The sequence below is a fragment of the Pan troglodytes genome, chromosome 5, assembly GCF_028858775.2.
Source record: "Pan troglodytes isolate AG18354 chromosome 5, NHGRI_mPanTro3-v2.0_pri, whole genome shotgun sequence".
Lineage (NCBI taxonomy): Eukaryota > Metazoa > Chordata > Mammalia > Primates > Hominidae > Pan > Pan troglodytes.
The window spans coordinates 42,108,501-42,124,181 of NC_072403.2; the positions used below are offsets into that span (position 1 = coordinate 42,108,501).

At 46.6% G+C, this 15,681-nt stretch overlaps 1 protein-coding gene across 1 annotated transcript in view; it reads left to right on the forward strand.

Moving 5' to 3' along the window:
* The first annotated feature begins 4,109 nt into the window (after positions 1 to 4,109).
* Positions 4,110 to 15,681, forward strand: part of PNPLA1 (patatin like phospholipase domain containing 1) — a 70,194-nt gene continuing 58,622 nt past the window's right edge. Inside the window, exon 1 of the mRNA XM_063812405.1 lies at positions 4,110 to 4,204. The gene's annotated coding sequence lies outside the window, so the exon portion shown is untranslated. The remainder of the gene's footprint in view (positions 4,205 to 15,681) is intronic.

Consider the following 15,681-nt stretch of genomic DNA (forward strand, 5'->3'; position numbering starts at 1 on the left):
TGTGCAGCCCAGGCCTCTCTTAGCACCCACTTCTGTACTATGGTGCCACCCAGATCCCTGCATGGGCTGTTTGGGAGATAGGGTCACACTGGGCAGTCCTTTTTAGTTCAGAGTAACACTACCTTTCCCACCTCATCCTCCTCATCACTGTCATTGGGCTCTGAGGGACCCACTTTTGCTCGAGGATTGCTTTTTTTACTTTCTGTTTTTGTTTTCTTGAGATAGGGTCTCACTCTGTTGCCCAGGCTGGAGTGCAGTGGCTCGATCACAGCTCACTGCAATCTCTGCCTCCTGGGGCTCAAGCGATTCTCCCCCCTCAGCCTCCCAAATAGCTGGGACCATAGGTGTGTGCACCACCATGCCCGACTAGACTAATTTTGGTATTTTTTGTAGAGATAGGGTTTCGCCATGTTGCTCAGGCTGGTCACAAACTCCTGGGCTCAAGGGATCCGCTGGCCTTGGCTTCCCAAAGTGCTGGGATTACAGGCGTGAGCCACTGTGCCCGGTCTGAGGGACCCACTTTTGAATACAGACCCCAGCCTGTGTCCTGAGGTGTTATGGTTACCGGTGGGGCAGAAGGGACCCCTGCATATTGCACCCATTTTGTCCTTGTCCACTGGCTGATGCCCAAAATTCTACCCTTAGTGCTTTATGCTTTTACCTCTCAAGGGCATGATCCTTAGGGACTTGGCAGTGACCCTGGTTAGAGTGGGCCTGTTTTCCTTTAAGTGACCGGTATCCCAGTGTGAACAAAGGATGTGTGAGCAGGTTTTGATAAGGCAATACAGCAAGGACACTGAGTCCTTGAGGGGAAGGTTTAAAAGGAGATGAAAAGGGCCTACTTGCTGTTGGCTGACCTTGGTGCCACAGACGCACATTTCAGAGTCATCAAGGATGAAGGCTCAGAAGACTCTGAAGCAACTTCAAAGGAATCACTTGGATCACAGGTGGGGTGAAGGTTGGAGATAAGAAGGCAGGGCCAGGGAAAGAGACCCAAGGGAGCCTAGTTTGGAAGCAAAGCTCTGGAAACAAAAGACTGCAGAGCCAGGGTCAACCTGGGCAACTGTTTGAAGCCAGCCCCGTCCTCAGGTGCAAGAAAGAGCATTCTCTGGGTCTAGGCCTGAGTTGTGCGCAGAGGACACAGGCTTTCCTGGGCAGGACTGCAGGCTTCTGGCTCCACTCGTGCCTGTGGCACACACAGGTTTTGATAGCCAGAGCCTGGCCAGTCCTCCTCTTTCTGCTCCCTGTCCCTCCTGGGACCAGGACTTGGCCTCTCCCCTCCACCTTCCCTTCTCTTCCTCCTTCCCTTCTTTGTCTCCTTCTCCTTAAATTTTGTGATTTTTAATTTCAATTGATTTATTGCCCCTCCTTGTCGCCAGACTCCCAGTTCTCCTCCCCAGAGGAAACCAGTTTCACCAGTTGCATGTGTAAGTTTCCAGAGACACTTTAATCTATGCACATGAGTGATGTGCGTGTCCACTTTTTCTATACAAATGGTAGCATACTTTTTATAGTGTTCTAGGCCTCATTTAAAATTTTAAAATTAAATATTGAGTAGATACAAAAATAGTAGTTATAGAATATATATATATTTTAAAAACACCCACAATACAATAGACCAGTATGGGTACCCACGCCCTGTTTTAGACAAAGAAGCTGGGCTTTTGAAACCATGTGCCTCTCTCCAGCCCCACCCTCCTCTTCCCCTAAATACTATCACGAATTTTACCCTTATCCTGCCCTTTTTGTCTTTTTATAATCCTACTACTTGTTTATAATAGATTATAATAAATATACTATATTTTTATACTAAGATAAATGTAATAAACATTATATATAACAAGACATAAATATATATAATAATTGAATATGGTATACTACCTTACTTTTTGGGATTATGAATAGAATAGTTTTCTACGGCTGGCTTTTGTCCCACCCATAATTATAGTTCTGAAGTTCAGTGTACTGATACGCATGTCCGGAGTTAGTTCATTTTCACTCTTGTATAGAATTCCATTGCATGGAGATAGTATGATTATTTTCATTGGACTATTTTATTTATTAATAATAATTATTATTGTTTTCTAATTTAATTTTATTTTTTGAGACAGGGTCTCATTCTGTTGCCCAGGCTGGAGTGCAGTGGTGCAATCATGGCTCACTGCAGCCTCAACCTCCAGGGCTCAAGAAACGATCCTCCTACCTCAGCCTCCCAATTAGCTGGGACTACAAGCATGAGCCATCACACCTGGCTAATTTTTAAAACTTCTTTTATAGAGACAAGGTCTCACTATGTTGCCCAGGCTGGTCTTGAACTCTCAACCTCAATAATCCTCCGGCCTCGGGCTCCCAAAGGGTGGCTCATGCCTGCTGGGATTACAGGCATGAGCCACTGTGCTTGGCCTCAGTGCTGGCCTCAGTTTTGGGGTTCTAGGAACAGAGCTGGTGCAAATGTTCTTAATTGTTTCTTTTGGTGTGTGTTGGGGGGAATGGCGGGGGTTGAGTAAGAACTTCTCCAGGGCATTTGCAAGGCCATTGGGAAAGTACATTGTCAACTTCAGTAGATAATGCCAAAATTTTAAAAAGTGGTTATAACCATTCGCACACCCACTAGTAGTTTGAGCATTCCCCTCACTCCACTTCTTCACCAACACCTGCAATTATCAGCTTTTTTTTTTTGTAGATGGATCTGTGTGAAATTGTAACTCACTGTGGTTTTAGTTTTCATTTCCCTGGTTATGCATGCTGCCTTTTTTTTACTTAAAATATGTCTTGGTGACTGTTCCGTATCAGAGCAGTGAGGACTTCCTCCTCCTTTCTTGGCTGGAAAGTGTTCCATCGTCATATGGAAATCTTGTGGTCGATTTAACCCGTTCCCTATTGATAGACGCTGTGTGGGCTCCAGCCTTTTGCAGTCGACTCTGCGATGCATAACTTCGTGTATAGATAGCAGTCTGCAGCTGCACGTGGGGGTGTGTGCATGTAGGTTTTTCACAGGAACCTCCTGAGATGCTTAGAAGAAAAGGAAAGATAGTGTTTGCTCCCCCGGCCCTGTGCCTCCCTATTTTCAACAAATTCCCTGAATTCCATGAGTGCCCCAGGGTCAGAATGGTATCCACCCTGTCCTGTTTGCACCGTACCATCTTTTCTCTCAGATGATGATGTTCATCTCCCACCCGCTTCCCTTCGAGCCACCCCCACCTCATAGACTCCTCAGGAATTGTCTCTACCCGGCATCTCTCACTTTTTCTTTTCTTTTTTCTTCCTTTCTCTCTTTCTTCCTTCCTTCCTTTCCTTCCTTCATTTCCTTCCCTTCCTTCCTTCCCTTTCTTTCTGTTTCTCTCTCTCTCCCCCCCCCCTCCCTCCCTCCCTTCCTTTTCTTTCCTTCTTTCTTTCTTTCCCTTTTTTTTTTTTTTTTTTGATCAGGGTCTTGCTCTGTCACCCAGGCTGGAGGGCAGTGGTGCGATCATGGCTCACTGTAGCCTCAAACTCCTGGACTCAAGCGATCCTCTTGCCTCAGCCTGCCAAATAGCTAGGACTGCAGCTGCTCGCCGCCATACCCAGCTATATTTTTTGTAGAGACAGGGTCTCGCTATGTTGCCTTGGCTGGTCTCAAACTCCTTGGCTCAAGAAATCCTCCCCCCTCAGCTTCCCAAGTCACTGCCAGACATCTTTCTTATTGACATCCCCATCTTGAGAATCCAAGTTAGTATTAACTGAGGGATTAGACTTTGCCTTGCCCTGAAAGAGAGAAAAACAAACTGACCACCACTCTAGAGAGTGTTTAGTCTCAAAAGTCAGCCCAGTAACACACACACACACACACACACACACACACACACAACCAACCAACCAAACAAAAAAAAAACAGGTAAAGGCAGACAAATTCCAACCCATCCCCTATGTGCTGTGCCCTGGGCAAACCCTCTGACATCCTTCAGACTCAGCTTCTTCCTCTATGAAAAGGGACAATAACACTTACCCCTTGTGGTGTGGGGCAGATGAGGGCCAATGTTAATAAACCACTCACATTCATGCATTCACTAGTCAAAGCTTTCATTGTTATCAAGGATAATTCTAATTCAAGTAAGCTATGAAGATGCCATGACAGACACAAAATCAGCCAGAGGGGAGCCCACATTGGAGGGCAGTCCACAATGGAGGGCTTCTTGGAGGAGGAGATGATTGAGCTGCTTCTACTAAGGTAGGCATCGTTTAGGCAAGTGGGAAAATGTTCATGAATGCATGGTGGGGGGTGGTGCGAAGATTCTTGAAGGGGAGATCTGCAAAATCAGAAGCATGGAGAGTGAGGGAGGAAAGATTTGGACATGTTTGGGAACCAGTGTGTAACTGGGGAGAGATGTGGATTGTAAAGGGTGAGGGACCTACTGCCTGAGAGGTGGCAAGAGCTCCATCTTTGACAACTCAGTGGGCAAAACAAAGTCCTGGGGTGGGCCCAGGAATTGGCCCTGCACCAGAAATTCAGACGCGCACTTGTGTTTGAGAATTGCTATTTTCATCTGAGGAAGGAGGTGCAGCCTGGGATAAAGGGATGTGGGGTTCAGTAGAGCAGGACCCTACTACCAGAGAGCCCAGCAGTTAGTCTGCAGGGGGCTTTGCTCTGGGAGGAAGCATGGGGGCTGGTATTGCATTTGACTCAAGGCACTCACCTCCCCCAACTCTGCTTTGATGTGGTATCCTGCAGGCATAGGGACTGCCATGGACTGGTGCCTGGGGAATTGCATGGGAAAGGAAAAGATGAATTGCATGTGCCCTCCAGGAAGTTTGGAAGCTGGTCTGGAGAGTGTGAAGCCAGGGCTGGCTAAACATCTATAGCAACCATTTCTAGCTAAGAGCTTTAAACTCATTAGTCTCAATCTCCCAACAGTCCAGGTGGGTTGGAGGCATTATGTAATTGTCATGCCCCTTTCCTGCACAGATTGAGCCCCAGAGAGGTTGAGTAGCTTGGGCAAGGTCACACAGCTGGGAAGCAGTGGAGCTGGAATTCACAAGTCCGTCTGATTCTAGAGCCCATGCACAGTGTTTCTTTCTCTCCCTTCCTCTTCCACCTCCTTTTTCTCCTCCTCCTCCTTCCTCTCTCTCTCTCTTAGATAATTGCATTTACATGGTCTCAAAATCAAAGGGTACAAAAGGATATACAGTGATAATCCTCTTCCTACTATTTCCCAGTTTTCCTTCCTAGAGAAAAGTAAGGGTACTAGTTTCTTGCAACTAGCTTTAGAATATTCTATTCATATATAAATGAGTATATTCCATAGATATTCTTCCCCATTTTTTAGACAAAAAAAATGGTGGCATCCTATATGTACTGTTTGGCACTGAGGGTTTTTTTTTTTTTAACTTAGTATTTCTTGATAGTCTTTCCCTATCAGTTCATAAAGAGCCTTTCCTTATTCTGCTTTATTATCTGCATATTCAACTCATCCTCTATTTGGTGGATGTAGAGGGGGCTCCCGACCTTATGCAGTTACAACCCATTCTGTGTGAGCATCCCTGACCTCAGGTGCAGAAGGCATGAGCAGCACATCTGTCAGATAACACATCTGTCAGATGACACCCTAGAAGGGGAGATGCTGAACACACTTGGTGCCATTCGTTAGCTTCTCCTCAAATCTGCTCACAGACTTAACCATAACGATACTTCTTTCTTCTATAATCTGACTGCTCCAGCATGTTCCTCTGACAGCACTTTCTCCCACAGACTCTGTTGCCAAACTTGGGTCTGCCCACCAGGTGCAGCAAAGCCAAGCACTGACATTGGGATTTGCAGCAAGAGAAAGTGAGGCATTTACTGCAGGGTGCCAAGCAAGGAGAATCGGGCAGCTCATGCTTAAGCCCCGAACTCCAGGGTGGCTCACAGGTAAGGGTTTTTAAAGGCAGGGAGGCAGAGGTTACAGGCAAAGTCATAAATCAATACGTGGAAACTGTGCATTGGTTTGACCTACAAGGGTGGGACATCTCGAAGCGGGGCCCGCAGGTCATAGGTGGATTCAAAGATCCTCTGATTTGTGATTGGTTAAGGAGGCAAAGCTTTGTCTAAAAACCTGGGGTCAGCAGAAAGGAATGTTGAGCTCTGGCCTGTGGGTGTGACTTCCTCCAGGCCCCTCAGGAAGAAATGTTGAACAAAGAATGGTGGTCTGAGTTCAGTCCTCGGCTCCCAACTGAAGTCTCTGTGCCAGTGGATGGCATTTTCCATTTGCTGGGGGCCTGGGTTTCTGAAAAACAACTCAGGAACATATATTAAGATGTTATCTTAAGTTTCAATAGGGAACCAAGTATTTTGTGACTCTAACTTCCTTGGCTATTTTTTTAAAAAAGCTATTATTACCTTCTTGCTTATCATGTTGTTCATTTACTCTCAGGGGTAGCTAGGTGCCTGGAACTTCCCTTGAAAGAACTCAAGATTTTCCTTTATTTCCATGCCTGGCGAGGGAGTTATGCCTGGCAGGCCCTTAAACTCTGTCTCAACTCTGGCTATCCGGATGCTGGTCCTGCCTTCCAGGCACTGCTGCAGGGAGGGGTGGGTGGCTCTGCCCCTGTACCCAGCACACAGTAGGTGAGTACTCAGCACAGGGGAGCTGCATCCGCTCATTTATCTTCAAGGAGCATTTCCTCATTCAGTCCTCACAACAGCCTTGTGGGTACCTGGCAGGAACCGTCATCCCCACGTTACAGGTAGGCAAACAGGGGCTCAGGGACATCCTGATTTGGCCTTGGCCTCATTGGCTGAGGAGGAAACCCAGGCTCCCTGACTCCCCGCACAGTTTCACTCCCCGCCCCCCGCCACACTGCCTCCCAGCGGCTGCTGAAATGCAATTAGCCAAGGAAGGACCTGCTTTTCAGCTTTATACTGTCTGTTATTCCACACACAGATATACGAATGGCACAGGGCCATCTCAGCCTGTTTTTGTTTGCCAACAAACATGAGAAAGATTAGGATATCTAGCCAACATTTTGTGAGTCCTCACAACACTGCAGGCAGGTCTCTGTGCACATACGCGCTCATCTACTTCTCAGAAACAGAGGGGTGGGGGCTGGTATCACCCCTGCTGCACAGATGAGGGTAATGAGTAGCAGGGAGCAGAGCCAGGGTTTAAACAGATCCCACATTTTTGGATTTTTTTTTTTGACAAGGTCTTACTCTGTCACCCAGGCTGGAGTGCAGTGGTACAATCACAGTTCACTGCACCCTCCACCTCCCAGGTTCAAATGATTCTCCCATCTCAGCCTCCCAAGTAGTTGGGATTACAGGTGCGCCCACCACCACACCCAGCTAATTTTTGTATTTTTACGTGTTGCCTGGCCATGTTGCCCAGGCTGATCTTGAACTCTTGAACTAAAGTGATCCGCCCACCTCGGCCTCCCAAAGTGCTGGAATTACAGGTGTGAGCCATGGTGCCCGGCCAGATCCCGTGTCCTTAACTCCTCCTATCAATCAATTACATTAGTTATATGATACTGATAACTTGTCATTATCAATATAATTCAAGCCTCTGCTGAAATGGTGGCATCTACTTGGTATGATTTCAGAGACAACAGGAAGGTCCTTTATGCATAAGAAACTAGACGCTTTCCCACCCAGCTTCGAGTCACTCACAATTGCACAATTCGAGCTCCATCCTTTTAGCCACGGCTTTGAGCTCTGTTGAAACAAGATCCTCCCAGGTGTTTCTCAGTCTTCTAATGCTCAGGCCTGCTTTTCATGACATAAACAGCTCTGTCCCTTTCTGTAGTTCTAATTATGAAAACAAAAGGTTCTTCCCACACGTAAAATTACATAGTACTCTTAAATATGTCTTCTTGAACTCCATCGCCCCATCCCAGACTCAGGACCAGCCTCCCCCGCGCTCACTGCTGTCACTGCTTTCCGCACTCCCTGCAGATTTTAGGATTTTAGCTCCCATCTCGTGTCCTCTCTCCAGCTCCTCCTGCCCCCTGCCTGGTGGTTTCACCATCCACTTACCAGCCCGCCGATGGTGCCCTGGACTCCCAGTTCTTTGACCTCCTCTCCCCAGTGATCTTCCAGGGCTCGGCACTCAGTTTCCTGGTCAAGCTTGAGCCCTCCAGAGAAGCCACTGTCAAACCTCTTTCCGGCTCGTGCCTTGGAGCCATCGACCCCTCAGGACCCCACAGACTACTGACCTCACCCGCTTTCAAATCCCTACTCCCTCCTTTCCCAGCCTAAATTCCAGGGTTAGTTATTCTAGTCCCTACCTTTTCTATACCCTTCCCTCCGCACCCCAAGTTGGACTCGCTTGGCAAAACCCCAACCCAGTTAGATCCAGTTCTCCTCCAACTCTGCCTGCTCTACTGTGTGTCTTACTTGCTTATTTTATTACCTCTGACTGCCCCCATCAGCATGTTGACCCTACGGGGACAGGGGCTATGTCCCTGCTACTCTGCCCTAGCAGCCAAAGAATATCTGGTACATAGTAAGTGCATATTCATTAAAGTGTATAGTTGATGAATGAATTTTTCTAGGTGTGGAGAAAGATCTGAGAGCAGGTTTACCATAGTATCTGGGGAAAAAGTAGAGGGGGGAAATTGTGTTGTGTCCAAGGGGGCTAGAGGAGGGTCAAGGAGGAAGGCATAAGGAGGCCAAGCCCAGGGGCTCCTCCAGTTTGCCCAGAGAATGCCACCATTCTTTCCTAGTTAGCTCCTTTTGGTCTGGGAGAAGCTCTTAGAAGAGTATTTCATTCTCGAGCCCTAATCACAGGATTCTGAACCTTTACTAAACTGTTGCTTCCTGCAGTCTTGGTTACTCAGGGCTCCCGAGCCAGCGTCTGGATGGCTGTGATTATCTGGGATGTCTCAGGAGTGACCTAACCACTTACCTCTTCCAAGTTCTGAATTTTACAACAGGAAATTGAGGCCCAGAGAACAGAAGGACACATGGGTGCTGCTGGTAGAGCCGGAACTGGAACCCAGATCTGCCTCCAGTCCCGGGCTCATCTGCCACCGTGTACCATGCCCTCTCTCTGTTGTCACATGCAGTCACTTGCCCGATTGTCCACACCCTTAAAAGAAGCAGAGAAAATGTTTGGTGTAATCCACACCGAACACTCAGATGAACAATGCTGTGGGAGGAAGGGAGGTGATTAAAAAAAAAAAAGAAAAGAAAAGAAAAATGCAGTGGAGAACAGATATAAGGATTCGACAAGGCTCTGGTGAACCTGCAAAACTTGCTTCCTGAGCGACAGGACAGTTCTCAGGGCCCTGCATGTAGCACCTCATCTACTCCTCCAACAGCCCTCTGAGGGAGGCTCTGTTATTATTACTTCTATTTTATTGAGACACAAGGAAATTGCATAACCACACACATTATTAGGAAGTGACACAGCCTAAATTCAAACACTGCTTCACTCGGGCTCATGCTTATAACCTTACTTAGGTGTCTTAAATGCCACACCAAAATAACTTCTCATTTTTTTTTTTTTTTGAGACGGAGTCTTGCTCTGTCGCCCAGGCTGGAGTGCAGTGGCACGATCTCGGCTCACTGCAACTGCCCCCTGGATTCAACCAATTCTCCTATCTCAGCCTCCTGAGTAGCTGGGATTACAGGCACATGCCACCACGCCCAGCTAATTTTTGTACTTTTAGCAGAGACAAGGTTTCGCCATGTTGGCCAGGCTGGTCTTGAACTCTTGATCTCAGGTGATCCGCCCACGTCAGCCTCCCAAAGTGCTGAGATTACAGGTGTGAGCCACTGAACCTGGCCAACTTTTCAATTTAGGCAAACTTCCCCCCCACAAAAGATTGAGTCCTATTGAGAAGAACTTGATCTTCTGAAATAGCGGGGGTGTGGGCAAGGTCGGCACTGCTTGTTGCATGGATGCTGGCTGCATATCTGCCCTAGAGAGGCCCAACGGGGAAGGTGCAGAGGCCAGGGGAGAGGGAACTTGCTCTTACAGAGTCCTACTTCGTGCCAGGTGTTTCTGTCCATTAGTGCTGCTTAGTTTTTGCTAGGGGCCTAGTCATGGGATCCCACAGCTAGGAGGTGGTATAACCTGCATACTTTCTCCTCCTAGAGACTTCCCAAGGCTTGTGTTACACAGGACATGAGTAAACATTACTAATAAGGCATTTCTGGGTCATGAGCTTGGGGTTGGAAGTCATCTCAGTACATCGCAGCTGAGGCTCTGACCTTACATTCTTCCTTTTATTTCCTGAGAACTAAAAAATATTATACACACTGGAGTTTCCATTGAGATGAATAAAAGAGTTGGAACCAGCTTATCGTCAGGTTTTGACTCCAAAAAAGGAAACAGCTTGTTCTAATTTGCCAGACCTTAAGTCAAATACAGTTCTATTTTTGACCGAATTGTCCACAGGATTCCAAATTTGACATTTTGTCTTTTTAAAGATGAGTGAACTGATGTGGAGTTTCTAAACAGAGGATGCCCAGTGTGGCAGAAAATAAAACAATGGCCTGGGTGTTGGGACTCGTGGGTTCTGGGCCTGGCTCTGACTTAGGCTTGTGGTGTGACTTGGAGCAGGTCACCAGCCATCTCTGGACCTCAGCTTCAGCACCATGTAAGTGAAGGATTTGTGTATGATGAGCTCTAGGCTCCCCTGAGATCTAACTAATGTTCTAGGATAGGAACATGGGCTCTGGACTCAGACCATGAGAGTTTACATCCCTGTTTCATCATTTACTAGCTGGTAAGTGAACAAGTTGGACAAGTTGCTTAACTACTCTGAGATCCAGTTTCTTCATATGTAAAACAGAGATTGATATTACCTCTGTCCTAAGGTTGCAAAGATAGAAGAAGAAAATTCATATAACTTGCTTAGCACAGAGTTCCGGATGAACAGAAAACGTGGTCAATAGTGGTTAGTTATTGCAATGATGAGGGTTCTTTATATGCTACTACAAATAAAGGAAGAACCAGACCATAAAAATCTGAGCCTCCACTAATAAATATTTATTAAGCACATACTCCTCATTTGCAGTGAACGCTTTCGGTTGGCTACCCAAACCATTCCCAGCCCCTTCCTTGCCATCTCCAACCACAGAGATTGGAAATCCAGATATTCTCTTTCCTGGCCTTGTTCTGCCATGTGATCATGCTTTGGCTGTGAGATGCGAGCTACTGGGTGGCTTCTGGGAGGCCTTTTTTTCCCTGCTAAAGCAACAGTCCCAAGAGAAGAGCCCCCTGTGGTCCCTTCTGCTTCTCTCACCTTAAATATGAATACTGTATGTTATTTGGAGCTGTGGCAGCAGTCCTGTGATCATGAGGCACAGTCACAGGAAGGAAAGCCCAAAAGCTGAGAATATCATGGTGTAAGGCTGGAAAGAGCCTAGGTGCTGAGTGACATTGCTGAGCAGAGAAACCAACCCCAGCAGTTATTGGGTGTTAGATTTTTTGCTCTGTAAAAATACCACCACCACCCATGCTTGTTTAAGCCAATGACAGTTGGGCATCTTATTCCTTGTAGCTGAGTTCATCCTGTCTCATACATCATTCAACAAATATTTATTAAGTGTCTACTAGTGCTAGGCACCATTCTAGGTATTAGGGTCATAAGAAGAGATAACCATCTTTAAGGTTTTATAGTCTACTCAGGGAGACAGGCAAGTTGGTGTTTTAATGCAATAGAAATGTAAGAGGTAGGCTGGGTGTGGCGGCTCACACTCTGTTGCCAGGCTGGAGTGCAGTGGCGTGATCCTGGCTCACTGCAACCTCTGACTCTCCGGTTCAAGTGATTCTCCTGCCTCAGCCTCCCAAGTAGCTAGGATTACAGGCATACGCCACCACGTCCAGCTAATTTTTGTATTTTTAGTAGAGCCGGGGTTTCACCATGTTGGCCAGGATGGTCTCGATCTCCTGACCTCGTGATCCACCTGCCTCGGCCTCCCAAAGTGCTGGGATTACAGGTGTGAGCCACAGCGCCCGGCCTGTAAAGGCTTTCAGAACACATACTTCGTTTTGCTCACCAATGCATCTCCAGCAAGGAGAGAAGGCGAAGGGGCTGTTTCTAGTAGGGTAGGGAACCAACAGTTCTGCCTCAAATTTCCTCACCTTGGGTCTCCTCATCCCCTCACTTCATTCCTGATACTGCCACTATTCATTCACTCATTTAACTAAGCATTCGTTCATTGCATTAGTCAGCTTTGGCTAGATCTTTTTGTGTTTTTGGAGACAGGCTCTTTCTCTGTCATCCAGGCTGGAGTACAGTGATGCCATCATAGCTCACTGCAACCTAGAACTCCTGGGCTGCTGGGTTTGGTTTCTCTGCTTACAATGTCATAGTAGATGCTTAATAAATATGTGTTGAGTGTGGTAACTGTTACTTCTGTTCATCCTGCACAAAGGATGATTGCTCTTCTATGCCCTTCTGAAGTTAGGTGTAGCTATGTGACTTGCTTTAACCAGTAAGATGTGAGCAGGAGTGATGCATGTCAAGTTCAGGTGGAAGCATTTCAGAGGTGGCACAGATCTCTTTTTCTCTTCCCCCTGCTGCCAGTGAAGGTTCAGTTGATACCATGGCCAAATATGTAAACTTGTTATTCCAAGCTACTGGTAGTTCAAGATTGTTTGTTACCACAACATAACCAGGCAGTGGCTCACACCTGTAAATCCCAGCATTTTGGGAGGCAGAGGTGGGAGGACTGCTTGAGGCCAGGAGTTCGAAACCAACCTGGGCAACATAGCGAGAGACCTGTCTCTACAAAAAAAAAATTTTTTTTTTTAATTAGCCAGGTGAGGTGGTGCAAGTCTGTAGTCCTAGCTACATGGGAGGCTGAGACAGGAGAATTGCTTGGGCCCAGGAATTCTAGGTTACAGTGAGCTACGATGGCATCACTGTACTTCAGCCTGGATGACAGAGCAAGACCCTGTCTCCAAAAAAACAAAAAGACCTAGCCAAAGCTGACTAATGCAATGAATGAACAATTAGTTAAATCAATGAATGAATAGTGGCAGTGTCAGGAATGAAGCAAAGGGGTGGGGAGATCCAAGGTAAGGAAGTTTGAGGCAGAACTGTCAGCTCCCTATCCTAATAGAAACTGCCCCTTGCCTTCTCTCCTTCCTCCAGGCAGAGACTGCATCACTGTAGTGATGGAAAATGCCAAACGAGGGCTTTCTCAGCCTCCCCTGCAGCTCAGGCATGGATGCATGACCCAGTTCCAGCTGGCAGATCCTGAGGACTTTCTGGAGGGCTTTCTAGAAAGGGGTTTTTTCTCCCCAATAAAACAAATAGTCATGTCGTGTAATCCACTGCACATTGAGTTTTCTGTAACTTGCAGCCCAAAGCAGCCTAACAGAGACAGCATGGATTGCTGCAGTAATGCAGCGAGAGATGAGGCAGCCCTGAGCGCAGACCTTCACGGAGGGGACAGAGAGGCAGGGATGGAGTAAGGAAGCCAGGAAGCGGAATCAGTAGGACTTGGTGAGCGACTGGGTTCAGGGGTTGGGCTGTGTGTGTACACAGCAAAAGGGGTCAAAAAAAACCCCCAGGCACTGATGTCAGGAAGCCCAAGGGAAGACACAGGTACTTAATGAAGACACCCACTCCACAAGACAGTCTATCTGAGGACCAAAGTGTGCTGTCGGAGTTGTGAAAGGAGGGCTGAGGACTCAGGGGAAGCCTCGTGGAGAGGACAGGACATGAAGCATGGCTGAGCTTCAGATCTGAGTGGATAGAAGAGACGGTATGTCTAGGCAGGCCCTTCCTGGTATTATCTTAGACCAAATGTTACAGCTAGCACTTCACAAAAAATCTTTGCCTTGCAATTTTCATTTTTAACTTTGTTTCAACCATTTTCATCTGTTGGACAGAAAGGCAATAGAGGGCCGGGTGTGGTGGCTCACGCCTGTAATTCCAGCACTTTTGGAGGCCAAGGCTGGCGGATTGCCTGAGCTCAGGGGTTCAAAAACAGCCTGGGCAACACATGAAACCCCGTCTCTACCAAAATACAAAAAATTAGCCGAGCGTGGTGGCATGCGCCTGTAGTCCCAGCTACTCGGGAGGCTGAGGCAGCATAATTGCTTGAACCTGGGAGGCGGAGGTTGCAGTGAGCTGAGATTGGGCCACTGCACTCCAGCCTGGGAGACAGAGCGAGACGCTGTCTTCATAAATAAATAAATAAAGGCAACAGAGGGGAAGTCTAGTTCAATACCAAATATACTATGAATGTCAACATCATTTAAAATATGGCTACTCAACATAGCATTGGGTGGATACACTGTAGATCATTTTACTACTCCCTTACTCTGCAATGTAGCTTTACAATGCTTGAGTAGTTAAAATAATGCGGTGAGCTCTTTTGTTTAGAGTTAGGTTATTTCCTTAGAATATATTTCCACAAATGGGATAACTAAGTCAAAGAAATATCGAAAACAGTGAGTCTCACCTAAGACACAACTGTTATAATTCTTGATAATTTTTTTTTTAAAGACAGAGTCTTGCTCTGTCACAGACTAGATGCAGTGGTGTGATCATAGCTTACTGTAGCCTCAAACTCCTGGGCTGAAGTGATCCTCCTGCCTTAGCCTCCCAAGTGGCTGGGACTACAGGAATGTATCACTACACCTGACAATTTTTAAAAAAATTTTAGTAGAGACTGGGTCTCAATATTTTGCCCAGGCTGGTCTCAAACTCCTGGCCTCAAATGATCCTCCTGCCTCGGCTTCCCAAAGTGCTGGGATTACAGATGTGAGTCACTGCTCCTGGCCAGAGTTCTCGGTAAATAGCAAATTACCTTTCAGAAAGGTTCTATCATTGCACATGAGAATTTTGTTCAACATTTAAAGTGCAAGACTGGCTCACCTGAACCAGGAAGAAGTGAACGTGTCTTTCGGCTGTATTCTCCCCATGTGAGCTTAGCCCTCAGCACTGTCCTCATCTTAGATTCCTTACAGTCAGGGTATGCTGCTCCCATTCCGAGCTCATATGGTCTGACTACAGAGCTAAAGTTGTAGCTACTGTTAACTGAGCTAGAAAGCAATATGTTTTCTCACCTTTAAAAAAAACAAAATTGCAACCCTTTATTAAACAGCTAAACAACCATTAAATAGCCAAGTAAAGAATGCATCATGAATTGTTTTTACAAATAAACCTTTAAATAATGCTTAAATTTCTTAAAAACTAATTGCTTCTGTTCTTTTCTGACTAATCATAAATTCTTTTCAATCACATCCTAATCCCATCCTGGTCTTGGTTCCCTAATTGATTAGATTGGGCCATCCTAGGAAGGGTGGGTGGCTCACAACTGTAATCCCAACATTTTGGGAGACTGAGGTAGGAGGATTGCCTGAACCCAGGAGCTCGAGACTAGCCTGGGCAACATAGTGAGACCCTATCTCAACAGAAAATTTAAAATATTAGCCAGGCGTGGTGGGATGCACCTGTAGTCCCAGCTACGCTGGAGGCTGAGGCAGAGGATCACTTGAGCCCATGAGTTCAAGGTTGCAGTGAACTATGATCACAGTACTGCATTCCAGCATAGGCGACGGAGGAAAACCCTGTCTCAAACAAAAACAAAAAAACAAAAAACAGAAAAAGAAAAGAATGGGCCATCTTAACTGGAGTGCAGTTTAAAAGTCCTTGCAGGCTGCTGTAGGGACAGACCTGGCTTTCTTAACCAGGAATTTGTTATTGTGGCCATTGGGTCTACTTAACTCTGAGCCTTGGATTCAGGCCCCTCTCAGGGGCTGA